Below are 19,705 nucleotides of genomic sequence, written 5' to 3'. Positions count from 1 at the left end.
TTAACCAAAGAATGTCCCTGGGAGAACCATTGCCTGCAGTTCTTGGGACTGGCAGCAACAGCTTGGCTGATTTAATCACTTGTATCTCAAGCTCTACAGCGTGCTCCAGACAGCCGTGAGTCTTCACCCAGGGTTCCCAGAACAGGGTGCAGAAGTCCTGGTCCAACCTGTGTCCAGAAGATGCTCCAATTGAGCACCCAGGACTGCTGCATCCAGTATGATGGGAGCCCGTTTGGTGTAATGAGACTTGGGTAAAGCCAAAGGACACAAGCAATGCTGACCCTGAAGAGCTCCTGGGATCCAGTGGAAGGAGGGAGCTGTCTCATTGTGCTGGAGTAGTGTCACAAGGAAGTAAGAAGCCAGATGGTGATGGGCATTGGGCCTGTGGGGTCTCTTACCTCTTGACAGCCAGCTTAACCTCCTCCACGGTGTTTGATTATGGGTTATATGCATAGCTTTGCAGGGAAGTGAGCAGCGCAGGATGGGTCCCTACCATCCAGATTTCTCCAAAGGGCCAAAATTCTTGACTCCCTAAAGCAGTGGCAGCGGCGTGTGGGAAAGACCAGATCTGGGATGGCAGCAAAGTGCCAATGTCACTCATCCCATCAGGAATGAGGGCTTTCATGGACAAAGGCAGGGTCTGATACAAACAACAGGGAGGAAGTGGCTGGAGGAAGCAGCATGACAGAATGGGCTACCAGGTGGTGTCCTTCTCCCTGGGATTCAGGTGGGCCTAGTGAGCAGGTGAGTGGGGTTCCTAGACAGGGTTGTGCTACTGTATTGACAGTTTTAGTATATATGCTGCTAATTTAAGGTGACCCAACTCTGGGAAAGGCCCTGACAGGCTCTAAGTCCATAAATGTGAGTGAAAATGTGGGAAGGGGGTGCTGGAATCCCACCCAGTTCCATATGCAAACCATGGGTCAAGTAGGGTCAGCTGTTGGTAGCAGTAAATCTGTAAAGGGACAAATCCACTACTTGGCTTTCTATGTCCCCTGAAGTCAGTGAAGCTTCATAAAGGGTAAATACCGCCCCCTGCACGTGTTCCACAGCCAGTCTCCTGTGTTTCAAAGCACAAAAATAGTGTAACACAAGCCACAGAAAAATACAGGTCATACCATTAAAACTAAAACCCAAAGGTACCCACGTTCCAAGCCCAGCATTCTGTGCCTACAGGGCAGGGCCCAGCAGGCTTGGCATGCCAGCGCTGAGTGAGCTGCAACCAAGATCCAGTGCAAAGCAGAGAGTGTGCACAGTGGTGATTTGTGCTTTGGTAGCTCAGAAAAATGAAGAGGAAATGGCAATCTGAGGTCTCAGCAATGGATAGGGCAGCAACAGACTTAGCCAACTCACGGAAGTCAGGGGAAGAAACATGTGCCTTGTAAAGGTTTCCAGCTGTGGGAGAAGGGGGAACAGCTGCACTGCTGCAGAGAGGGACTCATAGCACTGGGTGATCCCAGGGCCAGCCACTCTGCACTCCCCCTACTGCCACATGCACTTGTACTTCCAAGCTGCTGACAGCTTTGCCAAGACACACATGAGTTCATAGCATGAGCAGGGAGCCCTGGCCCTCTTAACTGCAGTGGGGTTTTGTCACTGACTTTGGTGGGGCCAAGATCTCGCCCTATATGTTTTGCACGTATCTGGGGAAGCAAATGCGCCCCAGGGTCTCATGGAAGCAGGAACTTTGTGTTTCCCCCAAGGAAGGGCATGTGGGAGCAGAGCTGCAGGGCATGAGGTCTAGCACTAGGAGGAGTTTTAGATGCATTCCCACTCCCTGTAATCCTGAAAGCAACTGCTACGCCAGTGTGGCCTAATGCATGATCACCTTTCAACGACACCTCCTGTGACTAGGAGAGGAGATCTGCTGACTTTAGACTGTCACCATGCTGTGCAGAAATAGTCCCATGCAGCTGTCCAGTGCTCCCTGTACTATTTATTTCTGGGCTAATTTGCATCCTTCTAATGGCATGTCTGCTGCACCAATGTCCAAGCCGGGTGGGTCAGGACACCTGCATAGTAGACCAAACTTCCTCTTTCATGTAGTTTTTACCCCCACCCCACCCTTAAAATACTCCTTGTGGTTTAAAGTAACCAAATGAAACCCTTTCATCTGTGCAAGAGCTTACCTGGCTGTCATCCCCCTGACCATCTCTCACCTGTTGAAGTATCTTGCCCCTCTTGTTCTGCTCTTGGTGGGTTCTCATTCTGTAGCCATAGCCCTGGTATCTAGGTCCCCTTTAAAAGCATACCAAGCACCTGTCACTTGGCTGGTCCAGAGGCTGTTCCTAGAACACAGCATCTCAGGGCCCAGACCTCATTTCACTTTTGCAGCTCTTACTCAGGCAAAACCCACCCGAGGCCCTTTAAAGCAGCCTTTTGATTTGCTAGGCTGTCTTGCACTCTACCCACCAACTTGTCACCACCTGAAACTGGGACAGGCTGTTGAAGTTCTTATTGGGGCCTTATGGGCTCTGCTGGGATCATTTGCTCTGAGTACATATGTGCAGACTTGGCCCAGCAGGGAGTCTCACTAGAGGTAAACCTAAAGATTTGCTACCAGACAGATGCACTCCAGTTTGTCCATAAGCAGCCACTCAGGGAAGGGAACAGCACTTGTGGTAGGGAAAAATACAGCCCAGGCTGGGAAAGACATCTTTTTTCCAAATCCTGGATAAATAACTGGAATAAAAATGAGACTCTCTTTGGGCATTGAAGCTGCCTGCATCCCCCAGAGGCACCATCATCTGGTTACACAGCGCTCTGCAAGCTCCTCCCAGATGGCAAGGATGCAGTGAATGCCTCTACCTCAACAGTAGAAAGTGCCCAGCCAGCACTTTCTCCAACCACTGTCAATGCTGCTGATAGTCTGATGCTGAGTCATTCAAAAGCTGACAGGCTGCCTCATGCCTGATAAGTCATGTGAGAAAGCTGTGTGCAACTGGACACCAAGTCCTGCCAATTGCCAGCGCTGTAGGGCTGATTGGACAGTGGGGACAGGCACCATGAATTTGACCCTTCACACAGGACCATGAGATCTGGTTCAAGGTCTGGTCCCAGAACTTGGAACTGGAAATCTGCCACCCTGAAAACAGCCCCCCCTCTGGCATATGCCCAGGCAACAGGGATGTGCAGAACAGCCAGCACAGCCCCACGCTCTTTCTTGCATACTTGAGCCCCTGCAGAAATGGAATCAGCTTTTCCCCTAGTCAAAAGGTGTGCCACAGACGTGCATCATGCCTGGGAGCTGTGCTGTGCAGTTACTTTGAAGACAGCATCACCCTCTGCCCCCAGCATCAAGCAGGCTGGAGTAGTATGGTGTGCGCCTTCTCCAGCACATTTATGCCGTGTGCTTTGGGCTGCCAGAGGCAAAATATGACCTGGTACTCTGCAGTAGACTGGGGAGTGTCTTGCACAAAGGCTGCAGATCCCAGGCATGTGTTGTTGGAGGTTGGGCAATGCAGGCAGGAAAGAAAGGGTGCCTCTGGCTGCCCAACCAGCAGAGTGAGTCCTTCTGTAACAGATGTTCAAGGTGTACCAGTCAAATGAGGTCTGCCTTCCTGAGTGGTTGTGCTGGCTTAACATGGAGACAGGCTCTGGGACAGATAGTCTAATTATGTTTCTTTGGACTGTATATGGACTGACAGCTGTTATGCACTCAGCAGTTCCCTGCCCTCCCTTGTATATCTGCCTGCCATTACAATACTGTGTAAACAACCTTTTAGGGAGGTTTCTGCACCCTTTGGAGAAGCCACTGCATGTCTTTTCAACTTGCTGCCACTCATATGTTCCTGAATACCTCTTCATCTTCCTGCATTGCTCTTGTCTCATTAACCTGAACACAGTATTCAACCCCTGAGTTTTCACCTGGAGCAGAGATCCATTAACCCAAAAAACATTGATGGACAAGGGACCTAGGAAGCAGATCATTTGCTCATTGCTAACCTGGTGCTCTGACAAACCTGACTCATACATAAGCCTGATGGTGATGGGGGCTTTCTCCAGGACATGCACTGCTTGCCTCTTGATTTGGACTGTTTTATTTGCTTTTATGAGACTACATGCCACCCCCAAACCCAGGGAGATGGATTCTGTCCTAGCAGCAAGTTTGTAGTTTGTGATTTAGGCTGCTTCATTCCTCTTGGGTAAGTCCCATTTGAAGAAGGGCTTGGGACAATCTGAGATGGTAAGAAAAAATCAATCCCCAAATCCTGGAAGGATAGGAAAGCCGTTCCCCATGGTGGGTTACACACAGGAGATTTGGGGTCCTGGGGCTTGTGGAGCCTGACCTAGGAGTGGGGAGCCTGGTGGAAATATATGCTCTTGGTGCCCTTATAATCTACCTGGTTCCTCAGCCTTTCTGATGGCAGTCTGGTGAGCGACAGAGGCAGATAAATGTGCAGAGAGACAGCACTGGTCAGATGAAGACATAGCCAAGGGATGACACAGACAAAATTGCACTGTAAGAGGTGGTTAATGGCCTGTGCTAGAGACAGGAGGTCAAGCTAGTGCCCTGCAGATACAGAGAAAGAGAGAGAACAGGCTTGGCCCTACCAGGGGGAAGCAGAGTGGGTGCCAAGTATAACCAGGTAGACTGGTGGAGATGGCTGCTTAGTCTGGCTTTGGCTTGCTGTTGGGTTGTTGATGGAGTCAAAGCTATGAATGGGGGTTAGAGACAATTTTGGCCCTGGGCTGTATGTGTGGACCCTGACTAAGAGGGCCATAGGCAGGACTTTCTGTGTACTCCCCACTGTGGGATCTGCTCCAAGCCATAGGCCCTGGGCTGCCTGGATGTGGGCCTCAGTTTAGGGTTATCCGGCAATGTTGCCTCTCTCTCTGAAGCTAGTGTGATCTGTGTGCTCCTGTTGAAAAAAAATCACTTGACCTAAACTGAATGAGACCAAGCTGACTCCTCCATTAAGCACACGTTTTTCCTGCCCTGGGAAAGAGCAGAGCAGGAGGCTGCGATTCCATTTGTGCCATCCCAGGCAGTCCCTCCTGTCCCAGGTGCTGTTGTCACTGGCACAGGCTGTTCATTATTTGAACGGTTCAATTTGCCATCTCTTCCAGCTGTAAGCACCTGAGGTGCTCAGAGCAGTTTGGGAAGGAGGATTCAGGGGAAAGCAGAAGCAGTGCCTGACTTATAAATTACTGAAGCTCCAGCACTAGCCCAGCTCCACAGTTAAACCCAGCACCATGATTGGGAGTGCCCTAAAAAGCAGATACAAAATCAGGGCAGGCCTCTGCCTGTACAGAGGTAATTCAGCTGTGCCCCAAGTTGCCTAAGTTTGACACTGTGCAGTGATGAGACCTGGCCAGGCACAAGGGAGTCAAGGAGCTAACTCCACACAGACTGAAGGGGGAGAGGCTTGTTTCCAGCTGCGGATGATGTCCCTGGCCCAAGCAGTCTGAGGGGAAAGGATTCACAGGTAGGACTCCTCAGGTGCATGTCCAGAACTTCCTTACCTGCTCCATCTAACAGATCAGGGAGGAGGACAGCATCTCTCTGAAGATACTTTTGCATGGCCCCACCACCTGGGTAAGGCTCAGCCCTGTGTCACAGGCCATACCCCCTTTCCCTCCCCCACCCCAGCCCAGCTGAGCCCCCGGGAGACTTCCCCATCAGTCCAGCCTCCCCAGCACAGCTTCCTGTTGGCAGGGAGCTGTCATAGGGGGTCATGGCTATCTCCAGGACTCTTGGCCATGTGATCTCTTCTGGTTAAACAACAGCCAGTTGGGAGAGGGCAATGTCCATCCCCCTCCTCACTCTAAGGAACCTGGGCTGGGGGCTGTAGAGTGGATGTAGTGATTGAAGCATGCTGACCCTTCCTCTTTGATATGTGACCAAGCCAGAAGAGTCTACCATGATCTCCTTCCTGACCTCCTGCACAAACCAGAACTGGGAGGTCACCGGCCATTCCTCACCCTGGTCCAGTAGCAGGCAGATCTTCTGGGGAGTGATCCTGCCAGAACTGAGGGGCTCCTCTTCTGTGGATGTGACAACCGGGCCCTCATTTCTACAGTGTGTTTGGCATCTGCAGTGTTCCCTGAGCTTCTTCCTAGCAGCATGGTAGAGTCCAGGGAGCCTGCAGGCATCTGGGACATGGAAACTTGTGGGTTTGGCTGCATGCATGTTTCCTTGCTGTGCACCAGTCTTTCAAGGGCAGCACAATGAGAAAGCACTGAGCTGCCCAGGACTGGGAAGCCTCTGCCAGAAGGATTCTTTATTTGAAAGCAATCCTCACCCTACTTGCAGGACTGCCAGGGGAGCGACAGGAAATGACATGCAGCAGCCCACAGCCTGCCAGCTCTGGGGAGAGCTCAAACCCTGCCTGTCCTTGGAAGTGAGCTTAGGGAACTGGCAGCCTCCAGTGTCCCAAGGACAGTAGTACCTTCATGCACCAGGCAGCTGGCACACAGGTGACCAGCACAGCACCTGTTGTCTCTCCCAGAGCTGCAGCATGGGGCAATGTGTCAGGGTTAGCATTGAGGTTAACTGGTGAGACTCAACACAGGGGTTCATTGGCACATCGGTTTTCAGGCCTGCTTCCTTTGGGCCTGAACAATAACTATTCTGGCTTGTGCCTAGGTCCAGGTTAAGCACCAAGCCCATGCTCCCCAGTCCAGGGTAGACTTGCCCTAATAGCATCACAAAGAGAGAGATGCTCTGGCAAAAAAGGCTGTGACACAGTGTCTGGGCTGGTTTCCTTGCCACCTCCAGCCCAAGCTGCTGGAGCAGCAGCGAGGCAGCTCTCAGCCCTTCCATAGGCAAAGACCTTAAAGCTCCAGTATGTATTTTTCCTAAACTGTGCTTGATTCTGGTGTGCGTCTGACTGCAGAGTACTGCTGTCTGCAGAGGAGTGGTTTTCTCAGCATATGGTGTCTGCCAGTTGCTTTCCGTTCCAGCCTGCAAGTACTGCTCTCCTCCAGCTGGCTCTATTGGTTTGCCAGCTCTGAAGCTGCGCCCTCCTCCTCGCTGAGACTAAGACTGCATGTGCTACTTGCCTCACTGTCGGGGCAGTAGGAGTCCCCCCTCCCCAGGGCAGTCATGGATAATGCAGGCCAGCAACCCCCAGCACAGAGGGGCTTAATTGCCATGCACTAAAATATTCAAGCCATCTCCAGCTGGGTAACTGCTCTGCCTTGCTCGAAGATGGCCAAATGGGGAGGTTTGCTTCTTGTAGCAGACTGAGGTGGTGCACAAAGACTGATCTGTCCACATCCACCATGGAGCGGCATTTGGATCATTACTTGCTTGGAATCCATTCCTTGCAACAGACTGACACCACTTGGAGGGCCTGGAACACAGTGATTGCCAGCAGAGACAAAGGGTGATGCCTTGACAACCAGAGAGAGAAAAGGTCATGGCTTAAATTACCTAATTAGGGGAGGAGAGTGGAAAGTGAATATGCACAATGCAGAGCATAACTAAGCACACAGATGAGGCAGACAGATGGGGCAGTGGAGGGGGGGGCACAAGGAAGATAAAATCATCTCACATGTGGCTCTGTTGAAAGCCATCGGGAGTGGGGCTCTCCTGCCTGGGTCCAGTTCACCCTTGCTCAGCTCAGGGAGAATGCAGAGTGGAACTACGGAGTTTATTTTTGGCCCTGCCTGGTCCCTGGGGTAACCTAGCCAACAGGGCAGTTTAAGACAGGAGGCCAAACTGTGCCCTAACCTGGGGGCAGCAGAGCACCCCTGCTCACTCTACAGCATCCTCCACTGAGCTGTGGCAGGGCTCCACTGGGCCCAATGGGAGAAGAGTAGAAAGTGGAGAGATCTCAGCAGGTCTCTGGGGAAGGAAACCTCACTATCTGTGTGCCTTTGGCCAAGACCTATGTGCTCATGGCTGCCAGCAACGCTCCTCCTGTCACCTCCCTGCAACCACAGCTTCTGCCAGCAGCTGGGAGAAGACAACCTGCAGCAGAGCTAACTCCTCCTGGATGATCAGGGCTCCCTCCCTTCTTGGCGCAGAGTACATAGACAGTGAGACACACTGGGGTTGCACAAGTCGAGAAGCCAGAAGGAAACTCTGCGGCTTGGTCTCTCTCCACCAGCAAAATAGTTAAGTGCCCTCCGCCAACTGCTGTCCGTATGGGGTTAGTGGGGAAGCCGGGCATGAAGGGGCTAGGGCAGAAGGCTACTTCTCTTCCTTCCTGCCTGGCTGTGGCACGCAGGGAAGCCAGCCCCTGGGAGCGACGGGCTGGTGTTTCTCAGTCCATTTGCTCTTGTTTAGCAATGATTTTGTGGACAATAAAGCAAAGGACCTTAAAAGGACTGGGGCTTGAGGCTATCTTCTTTGCTGGCTGGCAAAACCACCAGCTCATAGCACAGAACCTCCTGGACCAGAGCCAGCAAAGCATTTCAGCCTTTCCCTCCGTCCCTTTTCCTGCAACAAATGCTGCACATGGTCCTTATAGTTAGACATAGGTGTGTAAAGTGCTGGGACCCCAGCCCCAACGGGTACCGTCCTGCTCCTCAGCTGTCACTTGAAGGAGAAATGAATGGTAAATTTTGCATTGGCCCAAATTCACTGGTGTTGGCTATGCTCCTGGAAGCATTTGTTGAGGATAAGCGGTCCAGCAGGCAGCCTCAGCTCAGTGGCCAGGTAGCCCATCTAACATGGAAGAGGTTACTACTTGACTTCATGACTCATTATGATTCACTTGTTTCCCTCTAAAAACTCTTCATTCCACAGATGTTAATGACCATCTCCTTTTTTAATGGCCTTGCTGTTGCACTAACCAAGATGTCCTTCTGCAGTTCTGCTGTCTGTTAGCTGCTCCTGGCAATATAGGTCCTATTTCACAACACTGCAGATTGTTAACTCCAGCTAACAACATTAATTCAGGTGAACATCAACACAAGTGTGGAAATAACTTTCAATGAAACACTTGATACCTTGTCAGGATGCTTGGGGCTGGGTTTTGTTTTATGAATCAGAAAGAGCTGTACACTTAATTCGAATTACAACAGGACAAAAGAAACATTTTGATTCTTTCTTGCCTAGTTGGTTGTGGGATTTTACACATTATGTAACATAGCAAATGAATGCACATTCCAATAAAGTGATATTTGCTTCTGCAGCTCTTGAATTGAGTAATGCAGCCGTAGTGCCTTGGTAAAGTTATGAGTTTCTTTCTACCTGGTGAAAAATGGTATTGTGTTTATCTATGATGATGCACCAAGCTAGCATTTGTTCCCCCTTTCAAAATCCTAGAGCCCTCCACCTTGGTGCATGGACCTTGGAGTCATAATTGACTCCAAGATGAATGTGGGCTGGCAGCGTGGGGAGGCAGTCAGGAAGGCCAACTGCACCTTGTCACGCATCCACAGATGCATCTCAAGCAGGTCCAAAGAGGTGATCCTCCCCCTCTGTGCGGCACTGGTCAGGCCGTAGTTGGAGTACTGCGTCCAGGTCTGGGCACCGCACTCAAGAGGGATGTCGACAGCATGGAGAGGGTCCAGAGGAGGCCACTGGCATGATCAGGGGGCAGCAGGGCAGCCTATGAGGACAGGCTACGGGACCTGAACCTGTTCAGCCTCCACAAGAGAAGGCTGAGGGGGGATCTCGTGGCCTGTTATAAACTAGTCAGAGGGCATCAGCAGGCATTGGGGGAGTCCCTGTTCCCCTGAGCACCACCAGGAGTGACCAGGAATAACAGTCACAAGCTGGCAGAGGGTAGGTTTAGGTTAGATATCAGGAGGCGCTACTTCACGGTCAGGGCGGCTAGGATCTGGAACCAACTTCCCAGAGAAGTGGTGCAGGCTCCTACCCTGGGGGTCTTTAAGAGGTTAGATGAACACCTTGCTGCAGTGGTTTGACCCCAGTACTCTTTCCTGCCATGGCAGGGGGTCGGACTCGATGATCTGCTCAGGTCCCTTCCGACCCTAGAAACTATGATCTGGTCTCTTCTGACCGGGTCCAAAAATAGCCCTTGCAGAGGGCTCCTGGCCAGACCCAAGCTAGAGGGCCCCTGTGCCCCAGCGCGGACTGTCCCCCTCCCCCGCGCGGGGGCTGAGCCGTGAGCCCGCCCGAGCAGTCCCGCGGGCGGCTCGCCGGGGCCGGGGCCGGGGCCGGGGCCGGGGCGGCAGCCGTGACACGTCGCTGCACGAAGCGGCCAAGCAGCAGACAGCTAGCTCCGGAGGCGGCAAGGAGCAGGGCGCGGGGGACGGAGCCCAGCGGAGGGCGGGTCAGCCTCCGCCTCCGGCTGCTGAGAGCGCTGCCCTCCCCGCCGACCTAGCCTCGTCCTCCGGCACCGCGGCAGGGAAGGGCGCTGGGGAGCGGTGCGGGACAACCGGCCCGGGGCTTCGTCCGGCCTCGGCGGTCCGGAGGTGCCCGGGGAGCTGGGGGTGGGCGGGCTGCCCTGCTCGTGGGCGGGGCGGGACGGGACGCGCGTGTAGCGCCGCTGTGCCCCCCGCCCGGCCCCCGACGCCGTGGGCGCAGGGTCGAGACGGAGCTGCCCCGTGACCGCCCGTCGCGCCTGGGCCGCGGCCCCTCGGGGCGAGAGGGTGCCCCCGCCGCGGGGACTCGCCCTCCGCGCCGCGCGGGGCCCGGGGAATCCCCGCGCGCCGCCCCCGCCGCGGCCGGGCGGGGGGAGGGGCGGCCGGAGCGGGGGGCTGCGCCGGAAGCATGCGCTCTGCCCGCCTCCCTGCCCAGCCGCCGAGCAGCGGGCGAGCCGGCGCACGGAGCCAGCGCAGCCGGGAGCCGCGGCCCCGGCGCTCCCCCGGCCCCGGCCCCGGCATGCGTCCCCGGGCCGCGCCGGGGCGCGAGGGCTCCGCCGGCGCCGAGCAGCGCCGCGCCCGGGCCAGGTAGGACCCCGCGGAGCGGCGGGCGCCCTCCAGCGCGCGGGGGGGCGGGGAGGCATCTGCTTCCAGCCGGGCGCCTTCCCCCGCCGCTGCACGCCCTGCTCCGGGGAGCTGCCGCCCGCTCCGCCCAGGGCTCGGGGACTTCGCGGGGGCCGCCGCCGCCGCCTGGCGAGGGGAGCGGAGCGGAGCGGAGCGGAGCCCCTCCGCCCGGCGCTTCTGGCTTCCTCCCCTCCAGAGGGCGCTGAGCCGCGCCTGGGGCGACCCCCTTGCCGGGGGAGGCAGCGCCCCAGGCGCGGAGCCGCCCGCCACCGGCACCTGTCAGAGGCGGCGGGGCGGGGCGGGGCGGGGCGGGGCCGGCCTGGGGCTCGGGCAGAGCCTTCCCGCTCCGGCCCCTCGAGCCCCTCCGTGCACACGTCCGCCGGCTTTCGCTGGAGGCTGCGAGACAGCGCCGCGCACGGAGCCTGGACACCCTTCCCTCTGCCTTCCTGCTCCTCTTCGCTGGGTCCTGCCTGCCCCGACGCCTGGCTTTTGCTCTAGTCACGGCTTAGGCCCAAGTAGGCTCGACAAGGAGACTGGCAATAAGGCCGTAGCCGGGGTGCGTGGATGAATGGTCCTGGCCCCGCTGGCAGTAGCTGTGGGTGTGTCCGGCCTGCCAAGCCTGAGCTGGGAGAAAGGCACAAGCCTGCAGGAGATTGCAGGCAGCAAACTGGGAGCCTCTGAGAGCACCAGTGAGGAGAAAGAGATGGGAGGATGGGGTATGGAAAGATGGAAAATGAAGCGGGGGGAATGATGTGGGTGATCTCTGTTGAATGGGAGGAAGAAACTTGGAAAGCAGGTGGAAGCATCATGCCAGGGAGAAAGAAGTGGTGTAACCTGGTGTAATCACATTAGGAATGGAGCACTTGGCTCTGGATATCCTGCTACTGAGGAAATATGAGGTGTCAGACCGGAGTTCAGAGAGATCCTCTAGGGGCTGGTGCGATCCAGGGAGAGGAGAAGTTGAATACAGCAAGGTGTGCACAGTTGGCTAGTATTCCCTAGGCAGGCACCTGGAAGCCTGCTCATGAATTATCTTGCAATATCATGTCTGCATAGATTGAGGGCAGGATTTCCAGGAAAGGGAAGGTTAGCTTGAAGATCAGGTAAGACTTCCTGAGGGCAAGATACATGAGCCCATGGACTGATGGAATCATGGAAGAGCAGGGCTGGCAGGGACCTCAGGAGGCCAGCGAACCCGAGCTCCTTCTCAGGATGTGTCTAGTATGATTAATACTGTTATTGCTTGTATAGGTACTGGACTTGGCAAAGGCATACTGGTGAGAAGCTCTAGGCCTATGCTAGTAGAAGATTGCTTAGCACCGTGTCTAACGTTGCTTCTGACGTTGCCAGTACCTCTTGCACCGTGGTGCACAGGTGGACCAGCACTCAGATGCGGGCAGTGTGAGAACACTACCTACCACTTGAGGAGTCTTTAAACCAGAAGGAAACCTGATGACAGGAAGAAGTAGGAAGAATCCTGTATCTGCAGAGATGGGCTGGATGATCTAATAGGTCACTTCATCCCCTGTGCCTGTGATTCATCCTGGGATTGTTCCCTTGGAACAATGAAGATGCCTGCAATGGCTGGCATGAGTTAGGCAGTGACTGAGTCTGAAAAGGCAGTGGAGTGGTGCCTTCTGCTGGGTCCAGGCAAGGGCTCCAGGATGGAAGCAAGAGCCAGCAAGGCTCTGCTGACACAGAGAGGAAGGAAGGCTGCCATAGCAAATGTAGCGCCTTTCCTAGAGAGCAGGGTTATGAGCTGCAGGGGCATAGATACCATAGTCCTGAAGATCTTTTCTGTGCTGTGACTTGTGCACAATTGGGGCACTCTGCCACGTATGCATAAGTGTCACCAGTAATCAGACATGAATTCGCACCTTTTCTGCCAGAGGCCTAAAGGGCAGGTTAGAGCAGAGCTTCTCCTCCCTTCCCACTCCTCCCACCCTTTTAAAGAACGAATAGGTTGGTTGGATCCTTGTTTCTGACACATCTTCCCTGTTGCTAGCATGCCCATAATGTGAGAGGGCTTTCCACACATCTCAGTGTGCAAATTGAGGTCCTCGCACACCTTGACGGGTGAGGGCTGCCTTTAGCTGATGGGTATGGTTGTGCTGTTAGGAATGGTGTTTCTCTACCCCGGCTGGGGTTGGAAATCTGGACGCTTATGAAATGAAATCTGTCTCAAGTGAAAATGTTTTTTTTCATGTGGCCTCTGCTCTAGATCCACTTGTGTTACTTGCTGTGTTTGTATACTCCATCCTTTAGCTATGTTCTGGGGGAGACTTGTGGATCAAACCCAGCAGTTCCTCCCCTGAGTGCTGCTGGTCCCTCAGCGAAGGAATGAACATACTGCTACAGGGGGGAGGTTGTAGCTGTGTTGGTCTAAGGACATAGGCAGACAAGGTTCTTTGGGTGAATCTGATATCTTTTATTAAACCAACTTAAATAGTTGGAAAAACATTTTTTTAGCAAGATTTTGGGTTTAAAACTCCTTCATCGGGCTGAGGATGTCTTAGCAGTTGGTGTGTGCTCTTCCTGGATAGAATCAATAGTAAAGAAGCCAGAGGCGGGTGTGCATGCAAGACAGGCAGTCAGTGAAGATGTAAATTGAGGAGTCAGTGGATGAGAGACAGGCTGGGGGTGGGGTGACGAACATAGTGGTTAAATAGTGGAGAGGTACCTGGGGAGTCAGATGTCAGGCAGGTTATAATGCGTCATAAATCTACATTTGGCCCTATGCTTGAGTGCTGGCTGCCTGTAGGGGATGGTGCTGGAGGTGTTTCCATGCTTTGAGGCTGCTGCGATGGACTCTGCATTAAAATGCACAAATACTTGTGTACTGTTTTGAGTGTCAAACTTTCATACAATAAAATAGGCCACAGCCTTTCCTCATGCATTTGAGAGTCAACACTGTTTCCTAGAAGCCTGTGGTTTCTCACACGACTTCTTCCTTGTTCCTTTCTGGCTTTTCCCTTCCCCCAACTCTACCCAAAAGAGCTTGTATTTTTGGCATCTCCACACACTCGCTAGCTCAAGTTATATCCCTGTGAACCAAGGGAAAGAGAGGCTGTGTCTAGTCAATTTAGTCAGATCAAACTTAATATCTGTCAATGCCAGTGCTGCTTAGCTGCAATTTTGGCTGGACTGGAAGTAGTTTAAAGTAAATAGCCAGGAGGAGTCTGTTGCAACCTTCAGGGGTTGCTTTGTTCTCTGGCATTCATGTTGCACAAGTTTATGTTGATGGCAGTTAGGAACATGCTCTGAGGAGGGGAGAGCCCCTTTGACATTGGCTATATGTTCACTGGCCCAGGCTGCAGAAGTAAAGTACCCTAGACACCCGCAGAAACAATTCCCAGCTTCTAATGCAGATGCAGGTGGTGCCTGGCAGCAGGCTAGCCCTGGATCTAGGATAGTAACCTTGAGCAACAGTAAAGGATTTCTCTGCATTCACTGGGCACCTCTGGGATCCTGCCCTACCAACTCACTTCATTAAAGGCACTTTGTGGTCAGGGCTATTACTGAGGGAAGCTTCAGTTGACATCCACCCCAAGAGTCCAGTCTGGTCTAGCATGCACATGTCCTTGCCCTCCCCCAGAACTCAATTTGTTGCCCCTGCTGGCATATGGGTGCAGGGTCTGAGCTGGGTCCTGGACTCTGGTCTTCAGTAACATTGAACTGTTGCAAAGTGCTTCCAGGTGTTTGGCAAACTGCTTCTTGGCCCTGTTGTTTCTCTTGATGGCCACCGTTACAACACTGCCTGAATAATTGACTGTGGCAGCTTTGTTTTGTTTGCCTCTTTAGGATGTATTTTGGGAAAGATAATATTGGCATCATTTAAGTTAAATATTTAATGAGATCAGTAAAAACAGCAAATATGTCCAATCAATACTATGTAGTAGCACAGCTAATGCAATATGGCTGGTGGCAGGCCTGTGCCGCAATGGAGTAACTGCAGGTCTGCTGGTAACTATTGCAGCAAAAAAGCAAAGGGATCCTTTTCATAAGTCATGTATCAGCCTTGATGGCTTTCTGACTAAGCAGCCTGGAAACATGGGTAGTGCTTAAAGGAAAGTGGTGTTTTTTTTCTTGTCTTCCTCCTCTGGTCCATATTGATGGTTCTGTTTGCTACCCACGTAAAAGTCAGTGTGAGGCTCCTGCTCTGGGTTTATCTCCTGCCATCCCTTTCAACATGTGGTTCTATGGTACTGCCCTGGCACCGTGCAGCTGCTTGCTGTTCCACCAGTGGGCAAAGGGAAGTGCATGATGTGTTGCTGGGACTCTCACTTGATGCAGCTAAAGAAGTAAACTTATCACGGCTGTTTCACGCCTGTTTCTCGGGGAAGGCAATGGCTGCTGGGCTTTCTCATGCTTCCTGCTATTTTGCCTACCCAGCAGGCCTGAACACAGCTGCTCACCCGTACTGCCAGCCAAGAAGGCATGGGCTGCAATGGCTGCGATGCAGGTTTGGCAGCCATAGACTAGTCAGTCTCCCATCAATATGTTGGCACAGAATCATGGCTGTGCTGCTGGGCTCAGGCCAGGGCAGCCTCTAGGAAGCTCCCTGCCCTGCCCTGCTTTGTCTGTCTGTCCCAGGTGCTGGTGTTGCTGTTGGGCAGCAGGTGCTGACTCTCCTGTGTTGGCTTAGAAAGCAACTTTGGCTGGCGCCTTTAGGAGCTACTGAAAATGGATATGAATGCTAAGACCAGAGGCCTTGCTACAGATCCCAGGGAGCAGGCATGTGCCCTGAGACCCCCTCTTGCATTGCCCCTCAGGCAACCAGGGAAAGCTGCTCTATGTGGAAGCCTGTGACGGCATTGGGAGACAGCAATGGGTCTCTTGCCTTTTGCTTGGCTCCTGCTAGGAGAGGAGAAGCTACTGTTGAATTTCTGAGCTGTTCCTTTCTGGAAACTGGCACTTAGCAGGTCAGTTTGTCACCATCCAGGCCTCTTGCTGTGGCCACGTAGCTTGCTAGCAGCTCAGGAGGGCCCACATCCTTCCCAGAATAAGGCTGCTCTGGAGGACCCAGCATCTGGGAGCTCCCTGATCTTTGTGGTCCTGAACACCTTAGTCAGTGCTGTGCAGGAAGGGGAAGCGCCCTGAGCTCTGGGAAGGGGTTAAAACCTGATAGGAACCAGCTGAGGGCTGCAAGGCTTCCATTTAAATAGAAACATCTGTACAGCACAATTAGCCCTGCTGTAGCACTCTCCTTATTGGACAGCGAATGCTATGAACATGCATGATAAGCAGTCTCTAGACTGTAGGGGCTACATAGAGAGGGTGGAGAATAAAGCTGGTGCTGAACTATGCTATTGGTGGGACCATGGGGTTAATTCAGTACCCATGGGGCTATACTAGTACTTTTCCCCTGGGCATCAAGGGGTGCTTTTACCCTCCCACAGCCCCAGATTTGGAGATGGAACCATGCCCCAGCAAGCAAAGGCTCCCCAGAGCAAACCTTTCCAACATGTGTATGTGCAACTGTCCCCTTACTCTTTGGTCTCCCCCCAGCCTTATGAAATCACTACCTGGGCATCTCCCTCAATAGTGCGTGATTATAATTTTTAGATCAACCAGTGGCCATAGGGCCTGTAACCTAGCACCATCCCCAACTTTCTGAGTGGTCTGGCTGGCTGTCATTTGGATCCTACTTGTCACTAGTCAGCAAAAGTACCAGAATCTCCGGAGGCGGGGAAATTCCTGCGCATTACAGGATTATGCAGCCAAAGCTTTTTTTCTCTGAAAATGACATGGAGAACTCAAAACCCTATTGATCTGTGCTTCTTGAATATTAATCTGTACTTTGTTGTCCTCCACACATATGTTTTGGAAGGGGAGGTAAGGAAGGAGTCAGAGAGGTTGTTGCAGGACATTTGCTGAGGGAAGCCAGGAGGGGGGACTTGGTTTTCTGTACACCAGGGCATGGGGTCAGTGGTAGAAGCAGCTGGCAGTAAGAGCAAGCAAAAGGGACAATGCCCTGTTCTGGGGGACAGCCTGCATAGGTGAGGTTTGGTAAGCAGAGTGGTTGCTTGTACAGGATTCTTGACATTTTTCATGGGAGGAAACAGAGACTGCCTGAAAGACAAGGAATGTAGCAGCAGGCAGGAGGGATATGCAGTTGGGACGTTGGTCTGAGCGCATTTAAAATACTTTTATAGAGCTAAACTGAGCCAAGCAAAGTGACACTTTCCTCTACCCTTCCCCAGCATGTGGGGATCAGTTACTTTGGAACCCAAATGACTTGTGTGTGTGGTTAAGGGCAAGGCAATTAGCTAATATCCGGGGGATCATTACACTTCTGTCCACTCATGGGACATTCCTAACCAGCAATGCACTCCTCAGCTCTAGTTTTCTGTTACAGCCAAGCGGCAGTTATAAAGAAGGTGAGAAGTGCTGGATGAGCATTAGCCACACAGCGTTGTCATGAGATCAGTGGAGGAACAGAGTTATTCTTCAGCACTGTTTGAGGAATCAATTGTGGTTTTCTCATTCATGTCAATGGCACAGCTGTGTCCACTACAGAGAGAACTGGCCCCTGCTGCTGTTATTGTATAGCAGGTTGAAATAGTTCAGGGTTTCATCCCAGGTGGAACTGGAACTGACAATCCCCAGCTCCAGAACCAGTCCATTAGGCCCCAGAGACTGGACCTCCAGTTCCCTAGATCTCAGTGGTGTTCTTCCAATGGAAAGGGGGTTGGGGGGTGGGGAGCAGTATTAATTCTTACCAGCCCCTGAATCTTGAAACAATAAAGGTGCTGTCCAAGCTTCCTATCCAAGCCCATCATCACAGGCTATCTAGTTTGGCAGTAAGGTTTGCTGTTGGGAGATGTGTGTGGAAGCCTTTAATCCTTTTCCCTTGTTCTGTCATCTTTCTGCTTCCATCCCTCAAGTATTAAAGCAGCCCTAAAAGAAAAGGGTGTTGTTACACATTACACTCAGGCTGTACTAAACCTGTAGAGTGTTACGTGGTATTTAAAATAGAACCTTGCACAAGTCTGACTTGGTACTAGAGGGCTGGTGAGCAGGGGCATGGCTAGGAGTCAGGATGCCTGGGGTGGGAGAAGGCTGGAATTATGTATGGCTTGATGGGAGTCGGGGTACTCAGTGGCTTATTCAAAGGTTAATTGGTTCACGTGAAAACTGGTTCTGGCTGAGGCAGGTGAAAGCTGATCCATCCATCCTACCCTCCTGCCCCCTAGTTACTCCCCTGGCAACTCTCCAGCCTTTCCAGGTGTGTGTTGCACTCCGCTCCCCTCCCCCGGCCTGGTGAAAGCTATGGGCTTATTCAGTTAAGCAGAGTAACCAACAATTAATTGAAAATTTTTTCCACACTGCCTGGCCCTGTTTCCCCAAGACATTGCCAGCTTCTCCTGGTCAGGCAACTTTATGGGGGCCATAGCTTTCCCCTGGAGCCTCCTCCATTCCCAGCCTGGGTGAGAGTGGAGGAGTGGAAGAGGGCTGGGCTATGTGAAGCCCCCAAGCTGAGCCCAGGCAGCTCCACCAACCCCCTTCTCACTCAATCCCAGTGCTCTTGATTTGATCCTAGCCCCTCAGACTTCCCCAGGGTGTGCTGCATCTACAAGACCTGGAGCTGGGCACAAGACAACACAACGGAAGCTGGCACTGTGTGCCTAGTATTGGATACTATCTCAGTGCTGGGTGCTATTGGTGAGCTTGAACTGTTGGGAGCAGCTCATCTTGGAACCTGGGATGATGTGCGATGGCAGCAGAACTTTAGGATGTCCCGTGACACGTTCATGGACCTTTGCTCCAAGGTGGCCCTTCTGCTTCAGTGCCAGGTTCTTGGGCTTCAGTGTCCCTTGTCCATTGATGATCTGGAAGTTAGCAAACCCCTAGCACTGTGCCTCAGATTATATCATCTGTAAGGGGTTCTTTTTTATTGTACTTCAGGCAGTCATGGACCACCAAGGGTGCATCACCACCATCAAAGTTGAGTGGTCAGGGGAGGTGCACAAAGTCCGCCTTGGCTGACCACTTCTTGTGAGAACTTCCTGCTGGGAGGGGAGCTGTGTGCAGTTGTGAATGCTTCATTCTCAGTAAGCATCTTTTATGGAACCAGTTGGGCTTGATGCCTCCTGATCTGGGAGCTTTGGAGGACCTGGGGATTTGGGGCCTTTATGATGGGGGAAGGCAAGGGGTGGCTGGCATGGGGAAACCTAGGCATGGAGTTTTATGATGGGGGAAGTTGAAAGCTGACTGGGATGGGGAAACTGGGGCACAGGGGACCATGCATTTCCCTGAGCTGAGCCCAGCCAGCTGGCTGCACAGCAGGCAGATCCACTAATGTTCCCTGACCCGATCCTACCTTTCCGGTTTTCCCTAAGTTGTTCCTTGCCTTTTGCCTGGAGCTGAGTGAAAACCACAGGAGACTTCAGGTAAGCACAGTTACCAGTGGCTAACTGAAATTTTCCTAGGCTGTCCGGGTGTTTCCCCAAAGCATCACCAGCTCTCCCCTGGCTCAAGGATCCCTGGCACCCTAGCCCTCTCCCCCACCTCCCAGTGCCCCCAGGCTACTGCTGCCTTCAAGTCACCTGGCCAGGGCAGAGCTGATGGTGCTTGGGGAAATGAGGCAAGGCAGTGTAGGGAAGAATTCAATTAATCAGAAGTAATTGTGCTTAGGTGAACTTTCCCACGGCTTTTGCCAAGCTCTGAGTGAAAGGAACAGTCCTCTCCAGGGAAAGTTAAGATCAGATCAGAGGGGTTGGGTTTGGGTTGGTAAGGATCATTCTGGCAGGGATGGTGAAAATGAGGTACAGAGGGCCATGATGGGGAAAGGCACAGACTGATTGGGCTGTCCAGCATGGGGAAACTGAGGTACAGGAGAGTGGACAAGAAGACA

The 19,705-nt window shown here is 52.9% G+C and overlaps 1 protein-coding gene across 3 annotated transcripts in view; it reads left to right on the top strand.

Moving 5' to 3' along the window:
- Positions 1-10,239: 10,239 nt before the first annotated feature.
- The window catches only part of GPR153 (G protein-coupled receptor 153), a 41,592-nt gene continuing 32,126 nt past the window's right edge, over positions 10,240-19,705 (top strand). The window contains exon 1 of one of the 3 annotated variants that reach the window (XM_090023728.1): positions 10,240-10,335. The gene's annotated coding sequence lies outside the window, so the exon portion shown is untranslated. Of the gene's footprint in view, positions 10,336-10,388; positions 10,813-11,216; positions 11,405-19,705 lie in introns of those variants that run through there. The other 2 variants (XM_090023726.1, XM_090023727.1) reach the window with 2 other exon arrangements.

The sequence above is a fragment of the Crocodylus siamensis genome, chromosome 12, assembly GCF_052110815.1.
Source record: "Crocodylus siamensis isolate JL-2025a chromosome 12, ASM5211081v1, whole genome shotgun sequence".
Lineage (NCBI taxonomy): Eukaryota > Metazoa > Chordata > Crocodylia > Crocodylidae > Crocodylus > Crocodylus siamensis.
The sequence above is the reverse complement of the archived record's forward strand: the minus strand, read 5'-3'. Positions and strand labels throughout refer to the sequence as shown.